General features: G+C 47.3%; 1 protein-coding gene across 10 annotated transcripts in view; it reads right to left on the bottom strand.

The window, feature by feature from the left end:
- LOC143793443 (PC-esterase domain-containing protein 1A-like) overlaps positions 1–14,731 on the bottom strand; it is a 43,367-nt gene that overhangs the window by 24,045 nt on the left and 4,591 nt on the right. The window contains exon 1 of one of the 10 annotated variants that reach the window (XM_077280404.1): positions 10,898–10,994. The exons of the other annotated variants lie outside the window; for them this stretch is intronic. The gene's annotated coding sequence lies outside the window, so the exon portion shown is untranslated. Of the gene's footprint in view, positions 1–10,897; positions 10,995–14,731 lie in introns of those variants that run through there. 10 annotated transcript variants of the gene reach the window in all.

Genomic DNA, 14,731 nt, shown 5'->3' with positions numbered 1-14,731 from the left:
TATACCTGTGTTATCAATCTTGGAAGCAAGCTTATACAATAACCTGTAAGCACAGTAAACCTATAGTTTAGGTTTAGGACTAAGGCAGGAGGACATAGCCTTCTCTAGGTGAGGAGGAAAAGTCCGTCTGATAAGTTTTCAGCCTGCATGTTTAGGGCTAACGCAGGATGACATAGCCTTCTCTCGGTGAGGAGGAAAGGTCTGTCTGATAGTTTTCAGCCTGCACGTATACTAGCAATAGAATTGGGAACTAAGTACAGGGTTCCATAGTGCTAGAGAATTAGTCCAGAGAATAGTCCAGAAGGGAAGGAATCCCAGAAGCAGGTTAGTGTGCTCTTGAAGGCAGGAGGCTTCCACCCCTCAGGGGAATTAGATTCAGGTAAATGGCATGACTTCATGAAAACCCACACGGTGCAACTGATAGTGGACCTCTGACTTACCATGTTGCTAGTAGGTATCAGCCATGGTCTCCCACAGAACAGATGTCTTTGACTGCCCAGCTGCCAGACATTAACCAACGACCTATGACTTTTGCCAGACAGTGTGGGGTGATACAGCACACTTACCAGGCAACCAGACAGGAAGAAGTATCGGTGCATTTAGAAGACTGTGTCCAGGACCCGAAGGAGCTCCCCATTGATTATTTCTACAGGTTGCAACAACGGTGGTCTGATATGGGTTATGGTGAAGATGATAGAACTGCGACACGTTTGTTAAGTCATGCATATATGCAAGGGATTGATAAGTATGTGAGAGAGAAGGTGATGGCAAGTAGACCAGATTGGAGATCCTGCCCCCCAGGCGATCTTGCTAAGATTGCACATGGAGTCAGTTTGGACTCGCAGAAAACTAAGGTTCACTTTCAGAGGAGTGGACCCTCACAGAGAGGTGGAGGACCCACTACGGGTCCTAGATTGTGTTACGGATGTAAGAAACCAGGACATTTTAGGAAAGATTGTCGCACAAACCCATACCCAGATAAGATTCCCACCCCTGCTACCCCCCAGACCGACGAATAGGTAACTGGCAGCCTGCAACTGTGTCCTCTAGTCACTCTACCTCCCACCCCCGACTGTACAGTACAGGTGAGCCTGCCAGGAGGAACTACAGCTGACTTTCAGGTTGACACAGGAGCTGACAACTCAGTTATCACGCTTTCAGACTGTCCATTACCCTTCCGTGACACCACCGACTTTGTCATGGCCACACCTTTCAATGCGCCGACCCAAACCTTGGGGCCGACAGAACCCATTCCCCTCTCTATTTGTGGGAAGACCATTCTGACACAGTTAATGGTAGCCCCCAGGGGACAATGCAATTTGCTAGGTGCTGATGTTTTACGGAAACTACAGGCGGTTATTACTTACCATGATGACGGAACAGTGACTATGACCCCTCGACTTAAACCCAGTACCCTCTGCAAGATTATGGCCCTGGATGCAGCTGCAAGTACTGCAGAAAGTGATCCATTCACTGCACCTGCCTTGGATCAACTCCCCACTGATCTGTGGGCAAAAGGCAAAACTGATGTGGGAAAACTCAAAGTTCCTCCCATAATAGTCAAATTGAAACCAGGGGTAGAACCACCCCTATTGCGTCAGTACCCTCTGAGTGCTGCTCAGGAGGCTGCAATAGACGCACAGTTACAAAAATTGCTGGAATCAGGGGTTGTTGTGCCTACACAGTCCGTTTGCAACACTCCCCTATATCCAGTAAAGAAGAAGGTTAGGCCTGGGGAGCCGGTGAATTATAGAATGGTCCATGACCTCAGAGCAGTCAATGCCGCACAGAACTGCTTGCTCCCTTGGTTCCTAACCCACACACCTTGTTGGCACACATACCGGTTAACAGTATTTGTTTTTCAGTGATTGACTTAGCAAATGCCTTTTTCAGTGTTCCATTGCACCTAGTTTGTCAGTATCACAAGGCTGGCATGTTAAAGGACTAGTTCTCATTCAGTATGTTGATGACCTATTGCTGTGTGCTCCTTCTCATTCTCTGTGTAAAATGGCCACGATCTCTTTACTCTTTTTCCTCCATGAACAGGGGTGCAAGGTATCCAAACAAAAATTACAGTTTTGCTTAAGTACTGTTGTGTTTCTTGGACATTGTCTCTCTCCAGGGAAAAAGCACCTCACCCCTGAGCGAAAACAGGCTATCATGGACATGCAGCCCCCACGGAATGTGCAGGGCCTCCGTGTGTTTCTAGGACTAACTTCCTACTGTCGTCCATGGATTCGGTCTGCCTCCATCTTAATGCAGCCTCTATATGACCGTATGCAACCTGTCCCCTTCTGTCTTACACCAGAGGCACTTGACTGTTTTTACTCTCTGAAATTGTGCATTGTTTCTTCTCCAGCTTTGGGCATCCCCAATTATGCCCTTCCTTTTAACCTTTTTCTTCATGAGAATGCAGGACATGCTACGGGTGTGCTGACAGCTTCATGGAGACAAACAGAGACCTGTCGCTTATTACAGCGGCCGCTTGGATACGGTGGCAAGAGGAAGTCCTTCCTGTGTTCGAGCCTGTTGTCTGTCCAGCTGTTGCTACACAAGTCTTCAGAGATGGTTTTGGATCACCCACTGACGGTCCATACCCCGCATGATGTACATAGTATCCTTAACCAAGTACAACCTAGCCACCTGTCTATGGCCAGACAGCTGCGACTTCAGTGTGCTATTCTCATGCCTACTAATGTGACTCTGAAAAGGTGCACTGTCCTAAACCCCGCTACTCTTCTCCTAGTTCCTATGGATCCAAATGGGGGAGGGGGAGGTGACATGGAAAAGGACACTCTTTTTCTTTCCAGAATGGATCCAGAGGAAAAAGATCAGATATCTAAACCACATGATTGTCTGGAATTGATGTCTCAGGAGACGGCTGGTCTCCCTACTGTCTCTAGTGTGCCAGTACCTAATGCTGATTTTGAGCTTTTTGTAGATGGATCCCGTCACCAAGATGACCAAGGACGCTTCTGTACCAGATATGCTGTGGTCTCAGAACATGAGGTAATCAAGGCAGAGTCAATGCCAGCTCATATGTCTGCACAAGAAGCAGAGCAAACTAGCAGAAGGTAAGACTGTAAATATCTACACTGATTCCAGGTATGCTTTTGGCATTGCACACGATTATGGGCCTATCTGGAGAGCCAGGGCTTTCCTGACAGCAAATGGCCACCCCATTAAACATGCTGAGGCAGTCCAGCAACTTATGAATGCACTACAGCTTCCCGCCCAAGCAGGCATCATAAAGGTAAAGGCACATACCAAAGGCACTGATGGACGGACAAAGGGTAACGCACTGGCAGACCAGGCTGCCAAGAAAGCAGCAAGCACTCCTGTAGCCTCTAAAGTACATCACCTAGACACCCCACCATCTCCACTTGTGTTGAAAGACATCTTAGCCCGGTTACAAGAACAGGCAAGTAAGGAGGAGAAAGATAGGTGGCAAAAGATAGGGGCTTGCTCTGATACCGTTACCGGACTATGGGGGAGGGGTGAAAAGGTCTGCCTACCACAGGTACTGTACCCAATGATGGCACAGGTTCTGCACGGGAATGTGCACCACTCGAAGACGGCCATGTGTGACACCCTACAGAGACAATGGATTGCCCCCGGGTTTTCCACCTGCGCAGAAAGGCAGGTACAGAGCTGCATGATATGTGCCACACATAATCAGGGTAGGACAGTGAAAACCCCATCCAAACACTCCCCGGCCCCTTTTCCCATTCCAGAGACTGCAGATTGATTATATTCAGTTACCCAGGGTAGGGACGTATGAGTATGTGTTGGTCTGCATTGATTTATTTTCAGGTTGGCCAGAAGCCTACCCAGTTGCCAAAGCTACGGCTAAGACAACGGCGAAGAAACTGATGGCTGAGATCATATGCAGGTATGGAGTTCCTGAAGTCATTGAAAGCGATCGGGGTTCCCATTTTACTGGAGAGATCATGTCAGAGGTAATGGCAGCACTGGGGGTAAGTCAAGCATTGCATACTCCATACCATCCGCAGAGCAGTGGAAAAGTGGAGAGACTAAATGGAACTCTTAAGCTTAAAATCCAGAAGGCAATGGCAGAGACTGGTAAACCATGGACAGAATGCCTTCCTCTAGCTTTGTTTTCAGTAAGATATACCCCAAACAGGAGGACAGGACTGTCACCGTATGAGATTCTGTTTGGCAGGGGCCCCAATCTTGGATGTTTCTTTCCACAACAGTTGCAGCTCAAGTACCAGGACTTGACTAGCTATGTGCAGGCCTTACATGGACACCTTGCCAAAGTGCATCTAACTGTCTTCAGTTCTCTTCCAGACCCAGACAAGGATCCTGGACACCATCCCTTAGAGCCAGGAGACTGGGTAGTGATAAAGCGGCACGTCCGGAAGAGCCTGGATCCAAGATTTGACGGACCATACCAAGTGCTCCTGACCACAGCCACAGCTGTCAAGCTCGAAGGAAAACCTAGTTGGATCCACGCATCACACTGCAAGCGAGTTAAAGAACCGGACAGCCGATAAAGGAAACAATGTTTTGGCTGGTTTCGATTTCCATGATATTATGCGTAATCGCATGGGACAGTCTGAATTCTCCAACATCCTTGAATTATAAGTTTGTGCAACATCACCGAAAATTGATAGATGACTTGTTGGAAAATTCCCAGCCCTTATCAGACTGTTGGATCTGTACGCATTCACCAACGTCAGCCACAAGTATCCCCTTCCTAGCTATCCCTGTGTCACCTGAGGAACTGTTTGCCTGGACTGATTGTTCTGACACACTCGCCAACAATGCCACAAACAATGTTAAGTTATGGAACACTACAGTGGGTATACCGATTGTAGGATGGGTGGGATACCCGTGGTGGCAAGGTAATGTCTCAGGAAGTAGTACACATCTACAATATTTGGCCTATGAGGGTGGGGCCTGGGTACCTAGGAATAAGACTGGACTAACAGATTTAGGGCGAGTTCCAACTTATGATTTGCAAATTAGTTTTGATGTGACTTCATATTATAGTACTAGACTATGTAACAGCAGCACAAGGTGGTATGTGTCAGATTATTGGACCTGCTTGCTGCCATTATATAGATCCAAATAGCACTCTAAAGATGAAGCTAAAGTTAGAAGATGTTCAAAGACTCAGAGACCGATATGACAAAGATAATGATCGCACTAAGGACAGCTGGTGGTCAGATACTTTCTCTTTCCTAAACCCAGCCAATTGGTTTAAGGGGATCGGGGGCTGGGTAGCTGGGGTTTTGCAAAGCCTGTTGCATATAGTAGCGATTGTCCTTATTGCATATATAGTGTTTAAAATAGTTTTTAAGTATATCTCTATATGTACTGGGAAATTCTGCACTCACATAGATGATGATGATATATACTAACAAAAAAAAAAAAAAAAGGGTACAGCTTATTCAGAATAGTGAATAAAATGGGGGAATGTTAGAGCAGAATCCATTTTACCTTGCTCGCCTCCATTTTGTATAAGTGTTATTAGAGGTCAGAAAAGTAAGATACAATTCACTATTCTTCATTGTGCTGTTATCGTGAATTCCTAAGAACTAATGGAAGGAGCGCAAAATACAGACAGACACACTGGCGCTGGGCTACCCCCCTACAAATGTAGCTAAAGGAATGAATGTCCTTGGTAAGATAAAGAATGATGTACTGTGTAAGATATGTCTGCAAAAGTGTAGGGAGATTAGGGAGTAAAACACTCCGATGCTTAGCCAATACATGGGGAATCCGCCTCCAACACAAGAATGCATAAAAGTGTGTGTAAGCTCATTAAAAACTAGAGATATTTCAAATACAGCCCTGGTGTACTGTGTCTTATCTCTCCGGTGCCGTGACTTCATCTCTACAGTGGACTCATCAGAGAGTAGGTCGAGACCTGCGACAACAAGTATATTAAAGATTAAAGTATATTAAGATCAGATTTTTCACGTTTATGAGCACCATTGAGTGATATACTCAAGAACGGACCCCAGACATCGCACAGGGGCCCCAGACATCGCACAGGGGCCCCAGACATCTTAGGCTAGTTTCACATTTGCGCACGGCTTTGTACGTTTAGTGAGACCCCGCCCAATGCCGCGCCCGCCAGTTAAGCTCCGCCCAGGTACACATGCGGCCTGCGTACCCTATCTTTATCATTGGGTACGCAGGCCCTAAGGAAGTTTGCGTTTGCGTCCGCATGCGTTGTTTTGAGGATTCGGTGAACGCAAGAAAATCCAACTTGTTGCCTTCGACGCGGGTTGCAGCACCGTCAGAAGAACGTGGGCGGAGCTTAACCGGCGGGGCGCAGCAGTGGTCAAGGCTTTACTGAGAGCGTAACCATGCGCACGGCTGTACGCAAATGTGAAACTAGCCTTACAGGATTGAGTGATATACTCAAGAGCAGGGACCCAGACATCGCAAAGGGGGTCCCAGACAGCGTACAGTGGGTCCCAGACAGTGCACAGGGGGGCCCAGACAGTGCACAGGGGGGCCCAGACAGTGCACAGGGGGGCCCAGACAGTGCACAGGGGGGCCCAGACAGCGCACAGGGGACATGCGCTCTGTCTATTTCCCCCCTTGCTCACTGTCTCTGCCCCCCTGTGCGCTATCTGGGACCCCCTGTGGGCTGGCTGGGGCCCCCGTGCGCTGGCTGGGGCCCCCGTGCGCTGGCTGGGGCCCCCGTGCGCTGGCTGGGGCCCCCGTGCGCTGGCTGGGGCTCAGTTATTGATTATATCACCCGGGGTATAGTTAGGGCTAGTCCAGAATATACCCGGGTATAATCTGGCCCAGAGGGGTATAATCTGGCCTAGGCCACTTTAACCCCGAGTATATTCTGGGGGGGGGGGGGTTAATCTGGCCTGTTACACCGGGAGGGAAAGACAGAATTCTTGATTGACACTGGGGCAGCCGGGACTGTGGTACATAAAGACTTGATAATGCCAGACATAATTACTGACGAGACTGTGGAATGTGTGAGGGTAGAGGGACAAGCGACTGAAGCCCCTATGACTAAACAAATAAGAGGTGCTTACAAACTTATTGTTAGTGACAAGACCCCTATGGATTTGCTGGGAGCAGATGTGTTGAGTGCTGGCTAGGCCACCGTACAGTACTCTCCTGAGGGTAGTACTGTTAGGGTATGTGCACACGCTGCGGATTTTGCTGATTTGACGCTGCGGATCCGCAGCAGTTTTCCCTAAGTTTACAGTACCATGTAAACCTATGGGAAAAAAAACGCTGTGCACATGCTGCGGAAAATTCCGCGCGGAAATGCAGCAGATTATTTTCCGCAGCATGTCAATTCTTTCTGCGGATTCTGCAGCGGTTTTCAACCTGCACCAATAGGAAAGTGCAGTTGAAAACCCGCAGAGGAATCTGCAGAAGAAACCGCAATAAAATCCGCAGTGAAAACCGCAGTGGTTTTGCACTGCGGATTTTCAAAATCCACTGCGGAAAAATCCGCAGCAGAATCCGCAACGTGGGCACTTACCCTAACAAGTCCCCTCTCAGACAAGCACCTGTGCAGCAATGGTGTATATGACAAAAACCGTGAAAGTAACACCTGACACCAAAATGTCTGAGGACGGGGACTGACACCAAAATGTCTGAGGACGGGGAAATGAGACAGGTGCCAGACACAATTTGGGCAAAGGGAAAACCTGATGTGGGTCGGCTGCCCATCCCCCGGTCATGATAAAATAAAGTGAAGGAACCACTCCTCCTTGTGTAAAGCAATATCCCTTAAAGGGCCACTGTCACCCCCCCCAGCCGTTAGAAACTAAAAGAGCCACTTGTGCAGCAGTAATGCTGCAGTCTAACAAGGTGGCTCTTTTAGTTATTGGTGCAGTCAAAGCAGAAATAAAGCGTTTTATAATTTTGCAAAAATACCTGTCTTAACCCCCCTGCTGCAACCGCCACACTGCCGTCACTCAAGGCTTCTTGGGCGCCGCCCCCTCCGCGCTGTTTAGTACTGTCTGGTGCAGGCGCAGTGAGCGCTGCCCGTCTGACATCACAGCCAGGCTTGCAGACTGCGCCTGTGCGGCCGCCCACCTTGGTGATCCCAGCCCCGCACTCTGCATAATGCATAACACAGTGCGGGGCTGGGATTACCAAGGTGGGCGGCCGCACAGGCGCAGTCTGCGAGACTGCATCTGAGGTCAGACGGGCAGCGCTCACTGCGCCTGCCCCAGGCAGAACAAAACAGCGCGGAGGGGGCGGCACCCAAGAAGCCTTGAGTGACGGCAGTGTGGCGGTTGCAGCAGGGGGGTTAAGACAGGTATTTTTGCAAAATTATAAAACGCTTTATTTCTGCTTTGACTGCACCAATAACTAAAAGAGCCACCTTGTTAGACTGCAGCATTACTGCTGCACAAGTGGCTCTTTTAGTTTCTAACGGCTGGAGGGGGTGACAGTGGCCCTTTAAGCCTAGCCAAATCAATGGCCCTGAGCAGGGATATTAAAGAGAACGTTAAGCCAGGGGTTCTGGTGCAGAGATCTTTGTATCCCATTAAGAAAAAAAGGACCCAAGGGTTCCCCTGACACTTACAGAATGACTTAAGGGCTATTAATGAGGCTACAGAGAGTGTGACCTCCCTTGTCCCCAATCCTCACACCGTACGGTCACAGATCCCAGCGAGGGATCCTGGAGCAGATGCAACCACCTCATCCACAGGTTGTACTAGTACAGAACGTGGATGACCTCCTGCTCTGCTGCCTGGACCAGACGTCCTGCAGGGAAGCTACTGTGTCCTTGCTATGACTTCTAGCAGAGAAGGGTTGTAAGTCTCATGTGACAAATTACATTTTGGGGACATTGTATTGCCGAAGATACAGGACACCTGACTGAAGACACAACAGGCAGTTCAGAATCTCTTTGCCCACGTCACACCGGCATCTACGCACTTTCCTAGGTTTGGTGACCGACTGTAGGCCTTGGATAAGGTCTGCTTCACAAATGATGCCACCACTCTATGACAGGTTGTCATCAGACCCCTACAATCTCACTCAAGAAGCAATTGATGCCTTCCATGCTTTCAAGCTGCTCATTGTGTCAGCCCCGGCCTTAGGCATTCCCTACTATAATCAGCCATGTTTCTTGTTTTGCGCAGAGCAGGGAGGACATGCTACCGCAGTACTGACACGGCAACATGGAGGGAAACAGAGACCATAGCTTACTCTCACAGACCCAGTGACTAGAGGGTCTCCTACGTGTGTCCGTGCTGTAAGAGCTGCTGTATTACTGCTAGGCATGTGAGCTCACACTGACTTTCTCCTTTGACAATTTACACGACACATGACATTAATGCCATATTCACACAAGTTCAACCAAAACACCCGTCTATGGCCAGACAGCTCAGACTCAAATGTGCTCTAATACTAATTCCTGAATACCCTCAAAAGATATAATGTTCTGAATCCAGCCACTCATCTGCCTGTGAATTCAGAAAAGAAGGAATCGGTGACGGCGTTAGCAGGTGACAAAGAGAGAAACTTGAGGGAAAACCCACCTGGATCCATGCCAGTCACTGCAGAAAGGTCACTTTGCCTACACAACTGTTCTCATAAATCACCTTGCTGGCAGTGGCAGGATTATTGCACTCTACAGAGACACTGGATAAACTCTTAAAATGTTGACTGGGACAACAAACTTATTCAACATCATGCTCTTCTTCTAAACAACAAGGAAGGAAAAAAAAACAAAAGGACTGTTGGATCTGTAGAGACAGCCCAGTATCTGCAAGGACTATGCCATACTTAGCCTTACCTCTGCAGCTATGAAAGGTATTAACACCACACTGCACAAGCGACAAGGGCCCGGACTCAGACTTTCCAGGTTCCTCATGAGACTAAAACAATGCAGATTTTATAGTTTTGTTTATTGCTCTATGTAGCTGTAAAAGCACTGATATATGTATTACCCGAGCTATTGAATAGCGTATGTGTAAGAAAAAAATCTAAGGCTGAACCTTCCATAGTGCATCCTAGACCCTGGATAACCACTGCTGAGTGGGTAAGTGAGTGTCCACACTGAGGGTGGGCGAAGCAGGTAGGAAGCCCCCTTATGGGTACTAGACCCATGAGACAGTAGCCCCTTTGTGGACACCAACTGACCCTGAGGCAGAGGTTATACCATTCACAAAAGGGGGAAATTGATATAGAAGGGTTAATGTTTTTCCTTCTTTTGCTAGAATTTGTTTTTATATTGTTGTAGCCTAATAGTCTCCGATTCAAGGATTTTATACTTCTTATCTCACATGAAAGGTCTTCAAGAGTCTGAAGGAACATATTCTGGGTACATGGTAAATAAAGGTCAGCATGACCGGGGGAACAGGAGAGCAGGGGCTACAGGGCTGTAAGTGGGATAAAATACGGCATTCATAGTGAATAAACGGAAAAGTGATTTGTTCACAATCTGTGCGCTTCTCTTCTCCGAGCGCTCGTTATTTTAGGGCGTAATCCCTTAATTATGCCCCACTGGTGATCCGACATATCTGATTATGGGTCAGAACAAAACAGCTACAACCGTAAACACACAACCAGGCAGTACACAGTAAATAATTATATATATATATATATATATATATATATATATATATATATATATATATATATATATATATATATATATAATAAAATAATAATTATTATATACACACACACATATATACAGTACATACATATCTACAGTACATACATATACTGTACATACATAGTACAGACCTAAAGTTTGGGCACACCTTCTCATTTCAAGATTTTTCTGTATTTTCATAACTATGAAAATTGCACATTCACACTGAAGGCATCAAAACTATGAATTAACATGTGGAATTATATACTTAACAAAAAAGTGTGAAACAACTGAAATTCTGTCTTCTAGGTTCTTCAAAGTAGCCACCTTTTGCTTTGATGACAGCTTTGCACACACTTGGCATTCTCTTGATGAGCTTTAAGAGGTATTCACCGGGAATGGTCTTCCAACAATCTTGAAGGCGTTCCCAGAGATGCTTAGCACTTGTTGGCCCTTTTGCCTTCACTCTGCGGTCCAGCTCACCCCAAACCATCTCGATTGGGTTCAGGTCTGGTGACTGTGGAGGCCAGGTCATCTGGCGTAGCACCCCATCACTCTCCTTCTTGGTCAAATAGCCCTTACACAGCCTGGAGGTGTGTTTGGGGTCATTGTCCTGTTGAAAAATAAATGATGGTCCAACTAAAGGCAAACCGGATGGAATAGCATGCCGCTGCAAGATGCTGTGGTAGCCATGCTGGTTCAGTATGCCTTCAATTTTGAATAAATCCCCAACAGTGTCACCAGCAAAGCCCCCCCACACCATCACACCTCCTCCTCCATGCTTCACGGTGGGAACTAGGCATGTAGAGTCCATCCGTTCACCTTTTCTGCGTCGCACAAAGACACGGTGGTTGGAACCAAAGATCTCAAATTTGGACTCATCAGACCAAAGCACAGATTTCCACTGGTCTAATGTCCATTCCTTGTGTTCTTTAGCCCAAACAAGTCTCTTCTGCTTGTTGCTTGTCCTTAGCAGTGCACTAGCGAGGAACGGACCTCGGGCGCGCCGCGGACGCTGCAAGCAGCGTCCGAGGTCCGTCACTCAAATGACGCGACATCGCTAGCGCCCGCCCAATGGGCGGGCGCTAGCGACGCGCTCACCATTACAGGCTATGGCGGCGTTAACGGACTACGTTAACACCGCGTTATGCCGCGGTGTAACGTAGTCCGTTAAACGCGGTCACATAACGCAATGTGACCCTAGCCTTAACAGCACTGAGGGGGCGGCGAAAATCAACACAGAAGAGATGAGTGACGGCAGTTGGGCGCTTCTAAGAGGAGGCTTCAGACCTGCCTCCAGGTATAAAGAGAGGTATTTCAGCTAAACTATACATACCGTATTTTCCGGCGTATAAGACGACCCCCCAACTTTACCAGTTAAAAAATAAAATCTTCTTAAAAGTCGGGGGTCTTCTTATACACCCTATGTCGTCTTATAGGGCCGGTGAATATGTGCCTTTTGGGGGGGGGGGGGAGTGATCCTGATGAGGACGAGGGGGCGTCTCACAGGAAAGTGAGTATCCCCCATTACCTTATCATAGCGCTGCAGCGTGGGGTCTCTGTGCTGGGAGCGGCGGCTGCTGTGCTGTGCTGTGCTGTGGCGGCTCCTCTTCTGCAGTGTGGGGCCTCTGGTGCTGTGGGGCGGTGGCGGCGGCGTATCTTCATACAGTCGGGGCTCCTCCGGCATCTCAAAGACTGGAAGCCCCGCCGGCAACTCCATGGGTACAATGCGGTCAGGTGGCCTCCGGGAAAATGGCCGCTGCTCAGATTCAGATCTCGTCCCGAGATTTAGGGAGACGAGATCTGAATCTGAGCAGTGGCCATTTTCCCGGAGGCAGCTCAATAGGTGCGATGCGGTGGCCCGGCCGCTGGGGGCTGCGCATGCTCAGATTCAGATCTCAACGAGATCTGAATCTAAGCAGCGGCCATTTTCCCGGAGGCCAGCGCATTGTACCGATGGAGTTGCCGGCGGGGCTTCCAGGCTGAGATGCCGGAGGAGCCCCGACTGCATGAAGATACGCCGCCGCCGCCACCGCCCCACAGCACCAGAGGCCCCACACTGCAGAAGAGGAGCCGCCACAGCACAGCACAGCAGCCGCCGCCGCTCCCAGCACAGAGACCCCACGCTGCAGCGCTATGATAAGGTAATGGGGGATACTCACTTTTCTGTGAGACGCCCCCTCGTCGTCATCAGGATCACTCCCCCCCCCCCCACCCACCATATACACCCGGCGTACAAGGCGATTCCCGGCGTACAAGACGACCCCCGACTTTTAAGAAGATTTTCAGGGGTTAAAAAGTCGTCTTGTACGCCGGAAAATACGGTACATTTATTGTGGGAATAACGGCAACAAAAACTAAAAGAGCCACCTTGTTAGACTGCAGCGTTACTGATGCACAACGTGGCTCTTTTAGTTTATAATGGCTGGGGGGGGGGTTACAGTGGCCCTTTAAATGAGAAAGTGTCTCCAAACTTTTGGCCTGTACTGAGAGATATATCACAGTACATACACACACAGGACACAGTATATACACACACACAGGACACAGTATATACACACACAGGACACAGTATATACACACACAGGACAGTATATACACACACAGGACAGTATATACACAAAGGAGCAGGCAGTACACAGTATATACACACACACAGTATACACACACACAGTATATACACACACACACAGTATATACACACACACACACACAGTATATACACACACACAGTATATACACACACAGGATACAGTATATACACACAGTACACAATATATACACACACAGTATATACACACACAGTATATACACACACAGTATATACACACACAGTATATACACACACAGTATATACACACACAGTACACAGTATATACACAAAGGAGCAGGCAGTACACAGTATATACACACACAGTACACAGTATATACACACAGTATATACACACAGTATATACACACACAGTACATACACACACAGGACCGTATATACACACACAGGACACAGTATATACACACAGTACACAATATATACACACACACAGTATATACACACACACACACAGTATATACACACACAGTATATACACACACAGTATATACACACACAGTATATACACACACAGTATATACACACACACACTGTATATACACACACACAGTATATACACACACACACAGTATATACACACACAGTATATACACACACAGTATATACACACACACACACACACACACACTGTATATACACACACACAGTATATACACACACACACAGTATATACACACACAGTATATACACACACACACACACACACACACACACTGTATATACACACACACAGTATATACACACACACACAGTATATACACACACAGGATACAGTATATACACACAGTACACAATATATACACACAGTATATACACACACAGTATATACACACACAGGACACAGTATATACACACACACACAGTACACAGTATATACACACAGGACACAGTATATACACAGGACACAGTATATATACACACGGACAGTATATACACACACACAGGACAGTATATACACACACACAGGACAGTATATACACACACACACAGGACACAGTATATACACACACACACAGGACACAGTATATACACACACACACAGGACACAGTATATACACACACACAGGACACAGTATATACACAAAGGAGCAGGCAGTACACAGTATATACACACACAGTACACAGTATATACACACAGTATATACACACACAGTATACACACACACACAGTACACAGTATATACACAGTATATACACACACAGGACACAGTATATACACAAAGGAGCAGGCAGTACACAGTATATACACACACAGGACCGTATATACACACACAGGACACAGTATATACACACACAGTATATACACACAGTATATACACACACACACACACACACACACACAACACACAGTATATACACACACACAGTACACAGTATATACACACACAGTACATACACACAGTACACAGTATATACACACAGTACATACACACACAGTACATACACACACAGGACACAGTATATACACACAGGACACAGTATATACACACACACAGTACACAGTATATACACACACAGTATATACACACACAGTACACAGTATATACACA

This window comes from Ranitomeya variabilis, chromosome 1 (assembly GCF_051348905.1).
Source record: "Ranitomeya variabilis isolate aRanVar5 chromosome 1, aRanVar5.hap1, whole genome shotgun sequence".
Classification (NCBI taxonomy): domain Eukaryota; kingdom Metazoa; phylum Chordata; class Amphibia; order Anura; family Dendrobatidae; genus Ranitomeya; species Ranitomeya variabilis.
The sequence above is the reverse complement of the archived record's forward strand: the minus strand, read 5'-3'. Positions and strand labels throughout refer to the sequence as shown.